The sequence below is a fragment of the Schistocerca gregaria genome, chromosome 4 (assembly GCF_023897955.1).
Source record: "Schistocerca gregaria isolate iqSchGreg1 chromosome 4, iqSchGreg1.2, whole genome shotgun sequence".
Lineage (NCBI taxonomy): Eukaryota > Metazoa > Arthropoda > Insecta > Orthoptera > Acrididae > Schistocerca > Schistocerca gregaria.
The window spans coordinates 789449651-789469900 of record NC_064923.1 but is presented as its reverse complement, the minus strand read 5'-3'; the positions used below and the strand labels follow the sequence as shown (position 1 = coordinate 789469900).

General features: G+C 42.7%; 1 non-coding gene across 1 annotated transcript; it reads left to right on the top strand.

Annotated features, from left to right (window-relative positions):
- The first annotated feature begins 18515 nt into the window (after window positions 1-18515).
- Trnas-cga (transfer RNA serine (anticodon CGA)) lies at window positions 18516-18590 on the top strand. The gene has a single exon. It is a non-coding gene; the product is annotated as a tRNA-Ser (tRNA).
- Window positions 18591-20250: the final 1660 nt, after the last annotated feature.

Below are 20250 nucleotides of genomic sequence, written 5' to 3'. Positions count from 1 at the left end.
TGTTGATGTTCATCTTATGCCCTCCTTTCAAGACACTGTCCATTCCGTGTAACTCCTCTTCCAAGTCCTTTGCTGTCTCTCATAGAATTGCAATGTCATCGGCGAACCTCAAAGTTTTAATGCCTACTCCGAATTTTCTTTTGTTTCCTGTACTGCTTCCTTTACTGCTTGCTCAATATATATATATATATATATATATATATATATATATATATATATATATATATATATATATATATATATATATATATATATATGCGGGAACAAACTTTCGTCGTCCAACTGCTTACTGCCTCGTAGGGGACTCAAAAATTCTGCGGGGCTCTAAATAAACTCAGGTTTTTACACTACTGTGGCAACCCCCTAGAGAACTCATAGTATTCCGAGCACAGGCAGCATGCTCACCAATGACATGATAGGGTATTGCAGAAGGCTTGCAGACGTCCCTACTAGAAATACTTCAAAAATGCCCCTTTAGATAGCACCACTGTACCGAGGACACTTCTCATAGCTTCCTCTCCTCCCGCAACGTTAATTTGTTACCTAAGCCGCTAGGGTACGCTTTTCCGTCATCCACAATATTACCAATATTGATATTACACCAGCAATCATAATAACATTTTGCTTCATTCACAACTTTATTTTGAGGGTAGAAATTAGGGGAAAATGTTTTCTCATTGGCATAGCTACATTTTATATTTCTGTCAATAGTATGTGGATTTCAGATTTAATGCTAACATTGTGCCATTTGGGAAAGTGGCTAGGATACTGCTTTTGTTGAAGTTACTGCAGCAGTAATGTTTATGTTTAACACTTTTTGTATGTTGTGCTGTATCAAGGTGATTAAGTGTTTTGGTCCATGGTACCGCAGTTTTCTGTGCGTTGATGTACCTGATATGTTCTGGACGCGTAGAATTATCTGGCACGTTGTTTAGAGGTTGCTCTAGACTGTTAAAGTTAATCGTCAGAATTTCGACGACATCGGTCGACGGAGAAAGGTGCTTTTCAATCATTCTTGCGCAATTCAGCGAGCCAGGAAAGATTGACCTAAACGGCGGTACTTTCAATTGAAAGAAATCTTGTGAAGGAGATGGCAGTATTCAGCCAGCATATGACTGAGAGTTCGCATCAATACAAAACAGGAGGGAAAGTTTCCAACACAAAATTGGTAAGAAAAAATGTACTTATAATGTACAATATGTCTCTTATTTCCAGTCGTTTAGAGGAAGAATGTGTTTCCGCTACTACGAATGTAGCTCATTGCATAACGCTAAGAGCTTTTCTAGGTATTACATAAATCCTTGCATACTCTTTGGCACTGATAATTTTCTATGACAGATTCATCTCTAACTTCTCGCTAGATCGTATACTCCATTTGAAAATTGATTTTAGTAACCTTTATACACCATGAACTGTAGGGGTATTTATAATGAATGTCAGGAATCAAGGCGCTAAAATAATTTTCTCCCTCATACAAGTTTCATATAAAATGCAGTAATGAAACTTCGTTGCAATACTCAACTTTAGAAACAACCGACCACCACTGCTTCAGAGTTGGCAAGTCTCTTATATCTGCTACTTTGGTTTGTGGATTCGGAGCTGCCAGTTTCACTACGTAGCCAAGGGCTGAAGTAGAAAGAAAAACGGTGAGCTGTTTTTGTTACATGTGGCTGGAGCGGTAGTTGTGGCTCTACATCTTCGAGCGGCGCTCCGCTATAGAGGTTGAATTAGGGCCTTCGCATGTGACGCTGCCTAACTAAAGAACGACCGTTATTTTAGTCTTACTCTACAGATGGATCAGCATTCCCAGTTACCATTGCATGTCAGAGTTACTTCAAGCCCACTCGGAAAAGGAAAACAGGATTTTGATTTTAAAACTAATTCTGGGAGAGTAGTTCTGTAAGTCGCTTATTCCTTTGCAGGTATTCATGTCTCAAATTGTCGCAGTTTTAAACATTACTAAGTCGTAGTTAAATTTTGAAAGCGATTAACATTTATTTCTGTTTAAGTCGTCTGTACTGGTAGATAGGACAGCTTGGCTGTGGAAGTGGAAGGGTAGCCCACAACATAGACAGACAACAGTATTCACAATAACAAGTACCCAAGCTTTAATTATCTTCCAGCAATAAAGGCTCATAACAAATCTCAATTAAGCAAGGACATAAACTTGGTTACAAACATATGTTAACCTTCAACCAGTGAATAACCACAATAAAGAATTACCAATCATTAAAACGTAGATAAAGGACTGCTTTACAAGGATGCTTAAATTAAGTAAAATCAGAAATCTAAGTTACAAATTTTATGTTAAGCTTCAACAGGTGAATAACCCCAATACAGAATTCTCATTTAAATAAAACACAGATAGGAAAATCTCTTACCAAAATGCTTGAATTGTGTAAAATCATGAAAAGCTGAGTTACAACTTTTGTCACAAACTACTTAGGAATTTACAGCAAATAAATAAGTTGGACCTGTTTAACCAGAAGGTAACTGCCAAGTCCAAGCGACCGAAGCCACTCAGAGCGGACGACCGCCCCAACTTCGGTCATCAACCGACATCGTGACGGCCCTGTGGCCACCGTGCTAAAACAGACTAACGTGTCGGTAAGCGACCGACAGCAGCACAGGAGTAATTGTGACTGAAAGTCAGCGTACGCCTTACGAAACACGGCACACCCTGAAGCGGGAGCAGCCACAGCTGACTAGCGGCCATACAACCGCGAGCAAACAAATCTCACGCCGCCCGTACTAACGCGGGAAATGATAGCCAGCGACAAGACGCCACGCGCAAAGCAGCAACCGTGCCTACCCCTCGACCACAGAATGAGCCCTGTCTCCTTGTCTACGGTAATACAATTTATAGCACACAAGAAACGATTAATAGTGGTATTAGTTCAACGCAAGATCAGTTAACAGTTAGGTCCAGTACAGATTTACCAACGGATTTACCTTCAAACCAACTTTTGGACCACAGGCGGAAATTAGTAAACTTGGCATAAGTTTTCACCAGACCGGTAAACAAGAAATCAAATTAAACAGTTGCCAAAAATACAGTCACGATACGCAAGCCCTTCAAGACCTTGCTATTTTACTCACAGTTATCATTAACGGCGAAACATACACAAATGAATGACAAGAAATTCACCATTGAAAGAGAAAAGCAACACACCACATAGGTTAAATTAATTAATTTGCAGACGAGCCAGTCACTGAAAGCTCAGTTCCACAAGATTAGGAGTAACCTCACTCGGCAGCAATACACTTGTGGGCGTGAGAACTAGGTTGCCCAAACAGGACTCCAAAACCCAAAACAACAGGTCACACGTTAGCTGTCTTGTTCTCGGATACTAGGCACCACCGGGCTAAGACAATGCACATACGGACAGAATAGCACACGTGGGCATAAAGGGAGCAGCAGATGCGTACCAAGCAAACTGTACTGCGCCAAAATACGACTCACGTCACGTCCACAAACCGGAGCACTGCTCCCTGGACTGGTGTCTGTTCGCTGGACTGCCGCAACTCTCTGTCCCCCGGAAAGCGATGCTGACTGCCACCTTGCTCAACGCTCCCTTCTCGGCCGTGCACAACAACTCTTCTCTTGTCGCCTCAGAGTGCGGCCGAAATGTCCGTTCTCCTCTGCTGTCCGCCCCAGACTCCCATACTCGCAGTCACTCCCTCTTATAGGTAAGTTGTTAAAATTTCATCTTATGTGTATTTCAGATTACCTAATGAATGAAATGAAACAACTGTGTGATATCTGGGCTAAGGTGAAGCAGATTTCATCACCTGATTAACAGTCAAATATGTTTGTTTCAAGTCCTTGGATTATCACTGGTATGCCTAGTTTTTTTAATGATTCAATTTTGTTAAAAGTCATTTTCTTACTGTTTACCGTATTTAAAGATTTATATAGGCTTTATTTTTAAAAAATATTTCTGTATGATTTTAACCACAATTCTCATTGTGTGGTGTCTTCTGTGTTTAACTTGTCAATGATAAAAAGCCGTTGAGGCAAATATTTTTAAGAGTCTGCTTTTACTTTTGGCCCAGCACTTTACCACTCCCAGCTCCATGGTCCCCGTCATTTCACAAGTGCCGTACTCCAGTGCAAACACAAGGTTGGTATAAATTATTGAATAGCTCTCATAGATTTGCTGGGTCTAAGGTGCTTAGCATATTGTTATAGTGCTTCAGCACACAAAAAGAAACTCTCTGACGGTTTTTTGATATATTACAAGTACTACATATACACTCCCCCTACCCCCACGGTCTTGACGCTGCAGATATCAAGTCAATAAGAAAGTTCTTCTCAGGTACGCCGGCCAGCACATCCCTATCAATTTGATCAAAGGCCTGTCGATGCGAGCTCGCACTTCTGGTAGGTTTGTTCGCAGCAGAGGCGTAAGCCGAGCGGAGTAGCTCAAATATTCAAATGTGTGTGAAATCTTATGGGACTTAACTGCCAACGTCATCAGTCCCTAAGCTTACACACTACTTAACCTAAATTATCCTAAGGAGAAACACACACACCCATGCCCGAGGGAGGACTCGAACCTCCGCCGGGACCAGCTTCACAGTCCAAGACTGCAGCGCCCAAGACCGCTCGGCTAGTAGCCGCAGGGGTGCCTTGCGACGGTTCGTGCGGCTTCCCCCCCCCCCCCCCCCCCTCCCCCCTCACTTTCCCTCCCCACGTCAGAGATTCGAGTCCTTCCTCGGAAATGGTTGTGTGTGTTGTCCTTAGCGTACGTTAGTTTAAGTTAGATTAAGTACTAAATAAGCCTAGGAACCGATGGCCTCAGCAGTTAGGTCCCATAGGAACTTACCACCACAAGAGGAGGTGTAAACACTGAATCTTTCAAATAAGGCCACATACACAAAAAAAATTGCTTCAGAGAGCGTGGAGTCCATGGCGCCAATTGCTCACCATCTACCTCATTACGACCAAACCACCACTTTCTTAATTTCCTGTTTGAGAATTCACGCACATCATGATGGACTTCGCGTGGAGCATCATCCACCTGACAGATGAACTGCACACTTTCTATCTCCAGCAGAGGCGTGATCCAGTTTTCCAGTATGTCTAGATATGCGTGTTCTGTAACGGTGTTTACGCAGAGGAAAAAGGCACTGTAAACCTTAAATCGTGAGACTGCACAGAACTCATTAAATTCTGGTGAATCTCGAATGTGCTGTCCCTCGTATTGGCACACTGTGTCTGTTCACTGTGCCACTGGCAAAAAATGTTACTTCCTTCTTCCATAAGCGGCTGCAAGTTTCAAAGTCAGGGCTTGCAGAAATTGCAAGTGATAAGACTTTAGCTCCCACATTTCCCTTAACATCTTCTAAACGGCCAGTTGTGGTATGAAACATCCTGGCAGATTAAAACCGTGTGCTGGACCGAGATTCGAACTCGGGACCTTTGCCTTTCGCGGGCAAGTGCTCTACCGACTGAGCTACCCAAGCACGACTCATGCCCCGTCCTCACAGCTGTACTTCTGCCAGAACCTCGTCTCCTACCTTCCAAACTTTACAGAAGCTCTCTTGCGAAACTTGCAGAACTAACACTTCTGAAAGAAATGGTATTGCGGAGACATGGCTTAGCCACAGCCTGGGGGATGTTTCCAGAACGAGATTTTCACTCTGCAGGTATGCACTGATATGAAACTTCCTGGCAGATTAAAACTGTGTGTCCGACCGAGACTCGAACTCTGGACCTTTGCCTTTCGCACGACAGCTTCTGTGAGGTTTGGAAGGTAGGAGACGAGGTACTGGCAGAAGTAAAGCTGTGAGTGCCGGGCTTGAGTCGTGCTTCGGTAGCTCAGTTTTTAGAGCACTTGCCCGCGAAAAGCAAAGGTCCCGATTTCGAGTCTCGGTCCGGCACACAGTTTTAATCAGCTAGGAAGTTTCATATCAGTGCACACTCCGCTGCAGAGTGAAAATATTCTGGCAGTTGTGGTATGTTCAGATCTCTGCTTGCCCTGTTCGTCTATTTCTGTGGGCTGCGTGTGAAATTCAACCGCAAACAGTCAAGCGTTTCTGCACTCACTGTAGCCCGATCCGTAGGATTCTCCTTGCAGTGGCATCCTGTAGCTTTAAACTGTGCATACCACCGTCGGATTGAGGTGGAAGTTCGTGGATCCTTGTTGAATCTCGTTCGGAAATGTGGGTGCACTGTTATGAGAGACTGATGTGAAATGCATTTTGACCACAACATTCGACTCCTCGCCACCTGTCGCCATCTTGTCTACCTGCTTACTGCTGCGCTTTCGTGGCAGAACAGAGGAATCATGGAGCTGAACGTACCACATCCGAGCGTTTGAAGAAAAAGACGGAAGCTGAAGCGTGTCGCTCACTGTTGCTTCAAACATTGACAGCCGATGACAAGATCAGATTCTTTGAAATTTCGGCACAGTTGCTACAGCTTATGGGCGATAATGCGTTTTGTGAGAAACTGACATTCAACGATAAAGTAACGTTTTTGTGAATGGCACAGTGAACAGACACAGTCTGCGAATCCGAGGGACAGAGAAAGTGCGGCTCCGACAATAGAAATCTTCTCAACATTTTTCCGTGTGAGTGCGCATTTTGTGACACTATATCAATAAAGTGAATTTATGAAATCGCTTAAATCATTTATGTTAGCCTTTCATAGCTAGCGACCTGCCATTATTTCGCACAGGTAGCAGTAAGGAGTTACGTCCGAACGACCTGATGGAAGTAGCGACAATAAATTATAAAGACAAACCTTCCTCGGGAAACAATGTACCTATTTGTGAAATCCGTATGAAAATTTCAAGAGTAGTTCGTGAGATCACATTTCACACACAAACAGGAAAACGCAGAGAAGGACATAAGTTGTGTAGATATTATAATAAATAAATAACAGATGAACTACTACAAAAACTGGTATCCAACTTTCGGCTTCCAGTAGCTAAAACCACGATCTTGAAAGACTGATCGGAGTCTTCTGCCTCGATACTGCACAGCCCGCAAACTATTCTCTATAACGATGAGGGGCGTCCACGCAGTGTACGCGACACTGGCCCTACACATAACTACCGTCGAGCAGCACTTCTTGCTGTAAAGTGACCCAGCGAGCGAGAATGCTGTAAGGCTGAAATGACATACAGAGTATTAATGGACTGAGCACGCCACACAGACAGCATTGGCCTTTGGTGATGGGAGACACAGGACGCTCTACTGAACTGATGCACTGTGTGACAGGTGAGAAAGACCCAAATAAAACTGTGGAAAAATGCAAGTTGTGAAAAAGATTTTTGTCGACATTCTTGTTTGTTGCAGTTTATATCTAAGAAATTACTATCACTTCAGGACTTTAAAAGTTTGAGGGCATCTGGAGACTAACCGACAGTTGCTATTTTCCTCTTTTCAAACGCTCTTCGTGGAGAGAATCCGCAAAAAGGATGAGGGGTCAGTACAGGTAATGTAAAACTTTTAAAGCCATATTAACTTTTAATCGAACGTATTGCTTCAAAAATAAGAGAAGATTTACATCTTTCTTCCTCATGGGCCGATATAATGAACATCCATTAAATATGTTAAATGACTTCACGATGCGAAAAGTCCGTAACTACACCCCTGGAAATGGAAAAAAGAACACATTGACACCGGTGTGTCAGACCAACATACTTGCTCCGGACACTGCGAGAGGGCTGTACAAGCAATGATCACACGCACGGCACAGCGGACACACAAGGAACCGCGGTGTTGGCCGTCGAATGGCGCTAGCTGCGCAGAATTTGTGCACCGCCGCCGTCAGTGTCAGCCAGTTCGCCGTGGCATACGGAGCTCCATCGCAGTCTTTAACACTGGTAGCACGCCGCGACAGCGTGGACGTGAACCGTATGTGCAGTTGACGGACTTTGAGCGAGGGCGTATAGTGGGCATGCGGGAGGCCGGGTGGACGTACCGCCGAATTGCTCAACACGTGGGGCGTGAGGTCTCCACAGTACATCGATGTTGTCGCCAGTGGTCGGCGGAAGGTGCACGTGCCCGTCGACCTGGGACCGGACCGCAGCGACGCACGGATGCACGCCAAGACCGTAGGAACCTACGCAGTGCCGTAGGGGACCGCACCGCCCCTTCCCAGCAAATTAGGGACACTGTTGCTCCTGGGGTATCGGCGAGGACCATTCGCAACCGTCTCCATGAAGCTGGGCTACGGTCCCGCACACCGTTAGGCCGTCTTCCGCTCACGCCCCAACATCGTGCAGCCCACGCGACAGGCGTGAATGGAGGGACGAATGGAGACGTGTCGTCTTCAGCGATGAGAGTCGCTTCTGCCTTGGTGCCAATGATGGTCGTATGCGTGTTTGGCGCCGTGCAGGTGAGCGCCACAATCAGGACTGCATACGACCGAGGCACAGAGGGCCAACACCCGGCATCATGGTGTGGGGAGCGATCTCCTACACTGGCCGTACACCTCTGGTGATCGTCTAGGGGACACTGAATAGTGCACGGTACATCCAAACCGTCATCGAACCCATCGTTCTTAGACTGGCAAGGGAACTTGCTGTTCCAACAGGACAATGCACGTCCGCATGTATCCCGTGCCACCCAACGTGCTCTAGAAGGTGTAAGTCAACTACCCTGGCCAGCAAGATCTCCGGATCTGTCCTCCATTGAGCATGTTTGGGACTGGATGAAGCGTCGTCTCACGCGGTCTGCACGTCCAGCACGAATGCTGGTCCATGTGAGGCGCCAGGTGGAAATGGCATGGCAAGCCGTTCCACAGGACTACATGCAGCATCTCTACGATCGTCTCCATGGGAGAATAGCAGCCTGCATTGCTGCGAAAGGTGGATATACACTGTACTAGTGCCGACATTGTGCATGCTCTGTTGCCTGTGTCTATGTGCCTGTGGTTCTGTCGGTGTGATCATGTGATGTATCTGACCCCAGGAATGTGTCAATAAAGTTTCCCCTTCCTGGGACAATGAATTCGCGGTGTTCTTATTTCAATTTCCAAGAGTGTATATTTATTAGTACATGTATAGGAAACTTTTAGTTGCATGAAGCGCGTCGGAAGACAGCGACTGCTTGCTAAAACCCTTAATGTTAATATTGTTATATAACAAAGCGAACGTGATTTAATAAATTATCAAAGGAAAAATGCCACTGTTGGAGCTCAAAAAAGGCGATTGTGTTCGTCTTTAAAAGACTAACGGGAAAGTGGCAAATAAGCTGCTTAATCCCCATTCATCCTTCTAAACAGAAAATTTTTTCAGGCGAACATATTCGCCCTCTTTTAGTACAGAGCATTCTAAAGCCGTTCGCACCGTTTTCCGTTTCGTTAACTCTTCATACTCAACCCCCCCCCCCTCTCTCTCTCTATTTCTATCTCTCATCGTCGCTGTATATATGTCAGCTAATCCCAATCAAGGTGAATATCAATTAGATCATGTGGTAAAAACTACAAGGAAATCTTGTAAGACAGAGTGAGGAATGGCCTAAACATAGACTCAGACTATTATATGACTGAAATAAAGACCGTGTTCCAACCGGACAAAGCTAAAAGAAAACAAAAAATATTTCCAAGAGTAAACACTAAATTTCTTATGCAAAATCAGGACACACTCTGTGATATATTAAACTCAAGAAAAATTAATGATTGGGAAGAAATTGAAGAAACAATGGTAGAATCAGTTAAAGAAATGGGACAACCACCTAAAATACCGAGACACAAGTGGTGGAACGAGCTGTGTGATGAAACAATTGTCAATCAATTAAAGGCACAGAAAAAATGGAACAGTAATAATAAATGCGAATACTGGGAACAGTCTAAAGAAGAAAGGAAAAAAGACAGCAAAAATCATCAAATCATTGAAAAGGAACAACAATAGAGACTTCTATAAGACTTTCAAAGAAGCTTTAACAGGATTTCAGTCACCAAGTTTACATTTTAAAGTTAAATACTTTGAAAATCTATTAAATGGTGAAGAGTCTAATGACAGATCACAATTTCAAAAACCACAACATGAAAATCCACCATCGAAACCACTTACAGTAGAAGAAATACAAAAGATTATCAAAGCATTGAAGAATAACAAAGCAACAGGAGACGATGGGATATCAGCAGAAATGTGGAAACTAGGGGAGATCTGTGCATGGCAGATAATTCAAAAAGTAATTAAACACATTTGGACAGAAGGAATCATACCCAATGACTGGAAACAAGCATTGATCCATACTCTCCATAAAAAAAAGAGCTTAAACAGACACTATTAACTACAGGGATGTATCATTGTCACCAGTAACATACAGAACACTGTCTAAAGCACTTTTAAATAGAATAGAGGAACAAGCAGGATCGAATACAAGAGATTATCAAGCAAGATTTAGAAAAGGTAGTTCATGTGCATAGTAGATTCTTAATTTAAAAACAGTTTCGAGAGTGAGAGCTATACAAAATGAAAATACAGTTCTTACTTTCGTAGGCTTCAAGAAAGTCTACGACTCAGTTGACTGACAAACACCATTCCAGACACATTAGGAATCAGAGATATACGAAAACACCAGAAGACTTGTTGAAAAAACGCTCAAAGATACAACACCAAGGATTAAGTTTCAAGACGGAATTTCTGAACCATTCAAAATCAAAGCAGGACTAGAAGATGGACTGTCCGCAGTTCTCTTTAACTTGGTTATGGTAAAATAGTAAAAACATGGGAAAGCACATTAAAAACAGAGGCACAAAGGGTATTAGTATGGCCCAAGGAAAGAACAAATTTGAACTGAAATGTTTATCCTGTGCGGATGATATGGCAGTGATAACTGAAAACGAAACAGATGCTACAGTTATACTTGCTGTGTTACACGAGATTGCTGAAAATACTGGGCAAAAAATATCCTATGAAAAACCGAGTATACAGAACACAAATTTAATACAGAAAAGTATATGAAAGCAAATAATGGAAAAATTAAAAGAGTTAATAAAATCAGATACCTTGGTGAATGGATCCAAGCCAATGGACTGGATAACACAAGAAATAAGGAAAGAATAAAAACAATTAGAATCTGCGTAGCGAATTACCAGAACTAGAAAAAAGAGAGAGAAAAATACTAAGCAAAATTCTAAGCCCTGAAGAAAATAATGTAAATAGGTGGATCAAAAGAAGATATGATGATTTATACAAAAATACAGAAAAGATCATTGATACAGTGAGGAAGAGAGGGCTAAAATAGAAAGAACTCGGATTACAAGGAAAATTTTGAATGAATAGAAACAGTAAAGAAAGATGCCAACAAAATAGGAGTTACAGAAAAAAATAATACGTGACAGGAATCACTTTAGGCTACTGATAGAAAACGCAAACTATGAAGATGAGACAAAACCTCGGTCCAAGAGAATATGGACAGATGACCAGGTACGAGCAAGTGGAGAGAAAATGAAGAAGTACTGGGAAGAAAGGAAGAAAAAGATACACCATATCTTCCGCCGTTGTGCAATAGACGGCAGTAGCGGCAAATGTGTTTCAGGTGGTTGGTCATAAGTGTAACACAATAAGCGTAGGAATCTGTAAACATTATGCCATAGAAATATTAGTCGATTTGTGATTGCATCACAAGGTTATTTCGATTAAGTACCCATTTCTCTACATTTGTGGGAAGTTTTAATTTTCTAATTTAACATAAAATCTGCGGCTGTGGCTCTTAAAATGCTGGGTAAGACCAATGGTGAGGGAAGTATTAGTGGAAGAACGTGCAGAGAATGTATTCAACGCCTTAATAACGGTGATTTCGATGTCGAAGATCATCAGGACTGTGGAAGACAGAACGTTTTCGTAGCTACTGAAACTGACGAGGACAGTCACAGGACAACATTATCGAAATCAACTGATGCGTTCCAGCCCAGCACCAACACAAACGGCCACATTTCAGCGGCAGACACGTACAGGTAATTTTGCAGCAGGTCAGTCCCCATGTCGCAAAATCCGTCAAAATATACATGGAAACGTTGAAATGAGAAGTCCTATCCCTTCCGCTGTATTCTCCATACGTTGCTCTCCCTGACTACCACCTCTTTCGATCAGTGGCATACAGTCTGGTTAGTCAGCACTTCCGATCATATGAATAAGTGCAAAATTGAATCGATTCATCAATCCCCAAAACACGCGCAGTTATTCCGCTACGGGATTAGTATGCTACCCGTAAGATGGGAGAATGTAGTGGCCAGCGAGGGGCTTCACTATGAATCATATTTTTTTTTAAGTTTTTCACAATAAAGCCGTGAACTTCGAGAAGAAACGGCGGTAGCAAATTTGTAGACCTAGTAGCTCAGTAAAGTTCAGACTATTTATACACTGCTAACACCTTTATATACTTGTGGCACATAAAAACTACAAGTAAGTTCGCATAATTCAAGATTAATGCAAATCCGTTTGGTTTACATTCATTTCTGGATACTTACCTCATCAACCGAAGTCATCCAAAACTTCCAGATTATGATTTGTATCATAAAAGAATTTGCAGTCTTTCCAGTTTTACACAATTTTTGGCAGTTACTTTAAGTTATTTTAAAGAATGTCAAAACACTTTTCAGTCCATTTTCTTTTTTCACTGCAGTGCCACATTTGGCATTTTTTGTAGTCGTGTAGTGCCTATTATGTAGGGACAGCGTGTTGTAAATATTGATTGGTGACAAACGTTGCTTGACATAGTTCGGTGACGTCAGAGCCCTTGAGATGAACTACAAACTTTACCACGTGTTAACCAACTCAGTTAAATCTAAATTTACATCTCAGACCGAATATTATATGTATAGTTCACTCATCTAAGTACGGTAAATTTGAACTTTTGGATGTCGGTAACTGATAACGTTACTGAAAAGACTTTCAAGGTTCCGCGAGAACGACATATTAAGTGCATACAGTAAAATTATCGATGATTTTTCACGAATAGAAATCATAGAAATGGCCATTCAAACAAGTGATGCTTTTCAAAACTATAAAATATGGTGTTTCGTTGTCTTCTCAGGAAATGCCCATCAACAACTGGTAGTTTTATAAGTCTGCTAAAGCCCTCCGTTGGCCGCACCAGATGCAAAAAAATCAAATGATTCATCCAATGTACCTGTGGTAAAGGAAATGTGTAATGTTTCAATTTTTACCTTGCACTGTGCGATAGCTGTACTATGTCCGTTGCCCCGATAGCAATGCAAATGGTCGCTGTACCAAGGGCTGACCAAACACATGATCCCTTATCTCTACCCCTCTTCCAGCCATCATGATTTCGGTTTTCCGTGATTTCCCTAAATCGCTTGAGGCAAATGGCACGGCCGATTTCCTACCCACTCCTTCCCTAATCCGAGCTTGTGCTCCGTCTCTGATGACCTCGTTGTCGACGGGACGTTAAACACTAATCATTTCCACCTCTTTATCTCTACGACCAATAGAAACCGCCTTATGACACCCCCAAAAATCGCATTTCCGCAAGAGGCTTTTTGCAGCATTCATACACTGATTATACCAATATTTATAAACGTCTTACACTTCCAATGTGTAATACGCCAGTTTTTAAAGAAGCTATTGCTTTATTAACTAGTTTTAAATAGTCAACAAATATCAGTCCAAAAACCTTTTGAAATGTGACTGTAGTTTTCTCCCACACAGATGGTGTCATGCCTTGTGCATTAAAGCAGTTGATATCAGAATGAGATTTTCACTCTGCAGCGGAGTGTGCGCTGATATGAAACTTCCTGGCAGATTAAAACTGTGTGCCCGACCGAGACTCGAACTCGGGACCTTTGCCTTTCGCGGGCAAGTGCTCTACTATCTGAGCTACCGAAGCACGACTCACGCCCGGTGCTCACAGCTTTACTTCTGCCAGTATCTCGTCTCCTACCTTCCAAACTTTACATAAGCTCTCCTGCGAATCTTGCAGAACTAGCACTCCTGAAATAAAGGATATAGCGGACACATGGTTCAGCCACAGCCTGAGGGATGTTTCCAGAATGAGATTTTCACTCTGCAGCGGAGTGTGCGCTGATATGAAACTTCCTGGCAGATTAAAACTGTGTGCCCGACCGAGACTCGAACCCGGGACCTTTGCCTTTTGCGGGCAAGTGCTCTACCATCTTAGCTACCGAAGCACGACTCAGGACCGGTACTCACAGTTTTACTTCTGCCAGTACCTCGTCTCCTACCTTCTACCTTCCAAACGTCACAGAAGCTCTCCTGCGAAAGGCAAAAGTCCCGAGTTCGAGTCTCGGTCCTGCACACAGTTTTAATCTGCCAGGAAGTTTCATATCAGTGCACACTCCGCTGCAGAGTGAAAATCTCATTCTGGAAACATCCCCCAGGCTATGGCTAAGCCATGTCTCCGCAATATCCTTTCTTTCAGAAGTGTTTGTTCTGCAAGGTTCGCAGGAGAGCTTCTGTAAAGTTTGGAAGGTAGGAGACGAGATACTGGCAGAAGTAAAGCTGTGAGTACCGGGCGTGAGTCGTGCTTCGGTAGCTCAGATGGCAGAGCACTTGCCCGCTAAAGGCAAAGGTCCAGAGTTCGAGTCTCGGTCGGGCACACAGTTTTAATCTGCCAGGAAGTTTCAGTTGAAATCCATCTTATAACGTAATTAAATACGAAAGCGTACACTGTATACAGTCTAAAAGGAGGTCAGTAATCGTGGGTACGCAGTAGAGCTCTTTGAGGCATACAGGCACATGTGTGGCTGTTACCTGCCACTAACTTCTGTATGAAGAATTGTCCTACTTAGCAAAAACGCTTTTAAAATGTTAACTTTTCTATTAATTTCGTATTTAAGTGAACTCAAATTGCCCCTATGACCCATGGTAGCGAAATGTGGTAATAGAGGAAGCGTGATGAACAAGCGTCACATTTTGGTGCTGACGTAGGAATAAATGCAACGCAAGGACATGGTCCATGAGGTGTAGGGCTTGTTCCGTGACCCCTAAGATCAACTGACTCTTATCCTCTGAAATTTTATCTGCCTGTGGTCATCTCAAACGTGAAGTGCAAAGCACTCCCGTTAATGCTGTTGAAGAATGAAGCAGCTAATTTTGTGATCTTGTCATGAGCCACGAAATTACCGGTGATTATTTGAAAGGAGTCGTAGCTCACTACAGATCTGAGTACAGCATCGTATCCAGTTGCGGCGACTACATGTGAAACACTCCTGAACAAGGTACTAATGTACCGTAAATTTCAACAGGTAAAGCGCATTGCATTTGTTGTTAACGTAGGTCATGATAATTTAAGTGCAATTAAATGGTTACTTGATCGAGGTGTTTACATTTAAGATATATTTGTATTCACTAGGATAATATTCGTACGATAGTCAGTGCGACTCTTAACCAAACATTCACAACAATGTCTCAAACGGTTCCTTCGCGGACCGATGTTCACTGGTAAGTTTTTGCGTCTGTCACCATATTCCTTCACCTGTGAAACTAAACACTGTAAGTCATGATACGTCCAGTAGATACGAGGGGGAGCACCTTAAAAGTGTAATTGAAATCTAAATTTCACGGCATTGTTCTGCAAATTGGCACAACTGTTACCGGTGATGCGAGGAATTCCATACAGGCAGCAGCATACTAGAGACAAGCGAAACGGGGCCCCAGTAGCACTTAAAAACTGCTTCCCCTCTTGCGACATGCATCAAAGGAAAAACAGCGTTCTGGCATATGCTTTATAGGCAGTGAAAGTAGGAAACCAATTAAAACCTATCGGCGAATGAAGGTCCTGAATGGTGGTACATGTCTGTCACTGTGGAAAGCGTACGAGTAGAAAGCAAGGAAAAGGCTTGACAGTTGTGACAGACAGTCGGCGCCCGGGTCAGGCTCACCCCGATCTGACACCTGAATCTATTGCACCATCACCAGTGCGTCGTATTCCAATATGTTAAACAATCAGCTACGTGGACTTCTGACGAAAGCTGTCATTTTGCAACATGAACATTCTCGGCCTCATACTGCCTGTGTAACACTTGTAACCAGCGATGACCTGAAGCTTGATATTACGCCATATCCACCATACTCACCAAACTTCACACCGAGGGATTAAGGCGGGTAGGACGTCAAACGGACCGACGTGGAGCAGGAGAGGTACCACACTACATTTTAATTTCCACTGTCTATACTTTTACAAAATAATTGATAAAACTTGGTCAGCATGACCAGGAAGGATTCGGAATTCACACTCATAGCAGTGGAAGTTCGAAAACATAAGGAAATAATTTTCTTTACGTGTGAAATTTCATAATTTTTCACTTACTAACAGTTGCATTTATTACTATAGGTACACTTTTCTTCATAAATAAGAGAGATTCTTCGATGAATTGTGCATGGCATACAAACCATACTTACAGGTGTACGAAACTCTAGAATTTTCGAAATTTATTAAAGCTGTGGTGAAAATTGTGGTAATTAAGTATAAAATTTGTGTTTTTCCTAAACATGAAGTTTAAAATGTAACAGTTAATTCGTATTTTCATAAATTAAATAAATTCTAGAGTTCCATACACCTGTGAATATGGTATGTATGATGTGCAAAATTCATCGAAGAATCTCTGTAACTTATGAAGAAAAGTGTACCTATAGTAACAAATGTAGCCATTAGTAAGTGAAAAAATGATGAAATTTCATACGTAAAAAAATATATTTTGTTATGTTTTCGAACTTCCACTGCAATGAGTGTGAATCTTGAATTCTTCATGGTGATTCTGACAAAGTTTTATGAATTTATTTGTAGACGTATAGACACTGGAAATTAAAATGTCCTGTGATGCCTCTCCTGCTCCAAGTCGGCCCGTTTGACGTCCTACCCACCTTCATATTTATTTATTTATGCATTTATTTTACCTGGCAAGATTAGGGCCTTCAGGCCCTCTCTCACACCTAACCAGGCATACTCAGATTGAACGAATTTCAGTTTCTACAGAACATTAAGGACATATAACGTGTTATACAGTATTAATATTAAAGAAAAAAATAGAGATTATAACAGTAGTACAATGATAATTATAACAATCAAAAAATAATTATAACAATCAAGTATAATAATAATAATAATAATAATAATGACTATGTACATGAAAGAAAACATATTTTTTATGAATGTCAGTCCCATTGCTACTTGGGAATTTTCTTGTTATGTTCTTGCAGCTTGTGAATTATTCTCATCGAGCAGAGACATAAGACGATAGAATGGGGTGAAAGAGATATAGAAGAGGTAGATAGGTTAGAGGAAGAGAAATAGAATGGTAAAATTCGAAGCTAAGATGGAGAGGAGAAAGAAAGAGATGAGAGGGGCACAACAATGGTGGCTATACCGTCCCTAATATGTAAGTTTTGAGATCCCTCTTGATTGGTTCTGAATAAGAAGCAGATCACAGGGGAGCGCGTTCCATAGTCGTATGTCTGAGACGGAGAATGATACGGAGAAAGATTTTGTGTTATGTAAAAGTACAGCCAAGGTGCTAGACGTATCCAACCTGGTATTGCGGTTGTGGAATGATTATAGGTGTTTAATGTGAGAAGATAACCATTGGGGGAACCAGTGGCTAAGAAATCGATGAAGTAAGCACATCCGGGGAGACCGCGTGCCTTATGTGGGCGTATCCAACCTAGCTGGGAATATGAAGGACTGATAAGATCATACAACCGTATACTGCACACGTTTATAACGCAGGCATTCACCACTAGCTCGAGGCATCTCGAATTTTCACTATTTGTGCTGTGGTGAACTACATCACAGTAGTACAGATTAAGCAAGACTAGTGTTTGGACTAATTTTTGTTTAACATGGATTAGAAATATTTTTCTAATTTTTGAATTGCTTGTAGGGAGGAGAGCGATTTCCGGCAAGCTGTGACTGTTTGTTCTTCCCAGTTTAGGTGTTCATCCAAGATTATTCCAAGGTCTTTTACTGTTTCTTGGTATGGTAGTTGGTTACCATTGAGGAGTATTTGAGGACTGTTTCGCGAAAGTACCGGCTGATTAACTTTGGATGTGATGTAAGTATGACCTGGGATTTCTTGGGGTTTAGTTTCAGACCTAGGTTTTGTGCCCATCGAGAAACAGAGCAAAGATCCGCGTTCATATTCGCTACCGCGTCAGCAATGTTCTAGGGGCCTGCATTTATGTACAGTTGGATGTCGTCGGCATATAGATGGTAGTTGCAGGAGTGAATCACTGAAAAAATATAATTAATGTAGAGTGAGAAGTGTAATGGACCAAGGACGGAGCCTTGGGGAACTCCAGAGCGCACGTTTTTCCATGATGACTTTTCCGACCCACAAGTGACTTGCTGATTTAATCTGCCAGGAAGTTTCATATCAGCGCACACTCCGCTGCAGAGTGAACATCTCATTCTGGAAACATCCCCCAGGCTGTGGCTAAGCCATGTCTCCGCAGTATCCTTTCTTTCAGGAGTGCTAGTTCTGCATGTTTCGCAGAAGAGCTTCTGTAAAGTTTGGAAGGTAGGAGACGGATACTGGCAGAAGTAAAGCTGTGAGTACCGGGCGTGAGTCGTGCTTCGGTAGCTCAGTTGGTAGAGCACTTGCCCGCGAAAGGCAAAGGTCCCGAGTTCGAGTCTCGGTCGGGCACACAGTTTTAATCTGCCAGGAAGTTTCATATCAGCGCACACTCCGCTGCAGAGTGAACATCTCATTCTGGTAAAGATTTTTTTATTTTTTCCAGAGGAATCCGCGCACTTCTTTCGCCCAGGAGAAAATGTGCTCAACTCCAGGGAAACTATGTCGAAAGATAATAAACTTGTTTTACGCTTTCGTTCAATAGTAAAATTAAAATAGGTATTTAAGGTTTTAATTTGACTCCCTCTTAAACTTTTGTTAGGTTTGAAATTTTTTTTACAATGTAATACTTTTTCATTTACCGCTTGCTTCGTAGGGCTACTTGCCACTTTTAATCGTAATACGATAAGAAATTGGATTACGCCAACCTGCAAAGCTACATTGACAATATAACCGTATCTTGTTTTGCAGTCGAGAAGACGCGAAGAAAGAAGTGTCAACGGAGTATTCGTCTTACTTTCTGACAATGTCAGATACTAACAGCAAATAAAAGCCTCACGTCTGGAAGACTAAGCCGCTGTATTTAATTATAAATGAGAGCAAACGCGGTTTAAGATTTAGGAGGACATTATGAACACAATGCTCCGCCCCGCGGGTTGGCCAGACTAGCGCTTAACGCGATTAAGTCGCGACGAGCCCCTCTTTAAACGTGTTAATAACACTCGCGCGGAAGGACGGCGCCGGGGGCGCGACGCTGCGGAATTAAAAGTATTTCTTGGAGCGAGAGGAGCGCATTGTCTCGCGGCCGGCTACGCAATTACTCTTTGCAACGGAAGAACAGCTCCTACGGCCCCGCGGAACAAAAAGCCCGGCCACGCCGTGTTGGTCCGCAATGACGGCCGCGACTCGCCAGCCGTAGCGGGCGGCGGCGCCGCCTCAGCGCTGCCATTGGTCGCTGCCGCTCCAGAGGGAACTCCCCGGACGATCCGCTGTTTCTGGACCACCCAGCCACCAAAATGGAACTGCACAGCGTGGGACAATGCTTGCTACACTAAGGAAATAGGCGAAGAATACCTGAGCAGAATGCTGCCGAACTTTCAAAGTGTCCTACTCAGAAGTACTGCTTTCTTTGAAAGCTACCGTCTTATTACGAGGTCTCACATTCATCTTAGCATTTGTCATATGTTAACAGAACATTGAACTCTAGCCCTATGGTCCTGCTGTGGTTTTAGTTAGTTTTCAGTCCTGTATGGGACCTTCTATTATTGCTCGTGATACTCTTACGAGCTCTTTCAGCATTGATTACTCTCGTACATTCCAAATGATATGAAGCTGATCTTAGAGCTTCAAGTTTCTCATGTTGTTTTCTGGTATGTTGTATAATCAGCTTATACTACTTGCGATAAAATCGCTACACTACGAAGACGACGTGTACAGATGCGAAATTTAACCGACATGAAGGTGGTGCTGTGATATGCAAATGATTAGCTTTTCAGAGCATTCACACAAGGTTGGCACCGGTGGCGACTCTTACGACGTGCTGACATGAGGAAATTTTCCAACCGATTTCTCATACACAAACAGTAGTTGACCGGCGTCGCCTGGTGAAACGTTGTTGATGCCTCGTGTAAGGAGAAGAAATGCGTAACATCACGTTTCCGACTTTGATAAAGATCGGATTGCAGCCCATCGCGATTGCGGTTTATCGTGTCGTGACATAGCTGCTCATGTTG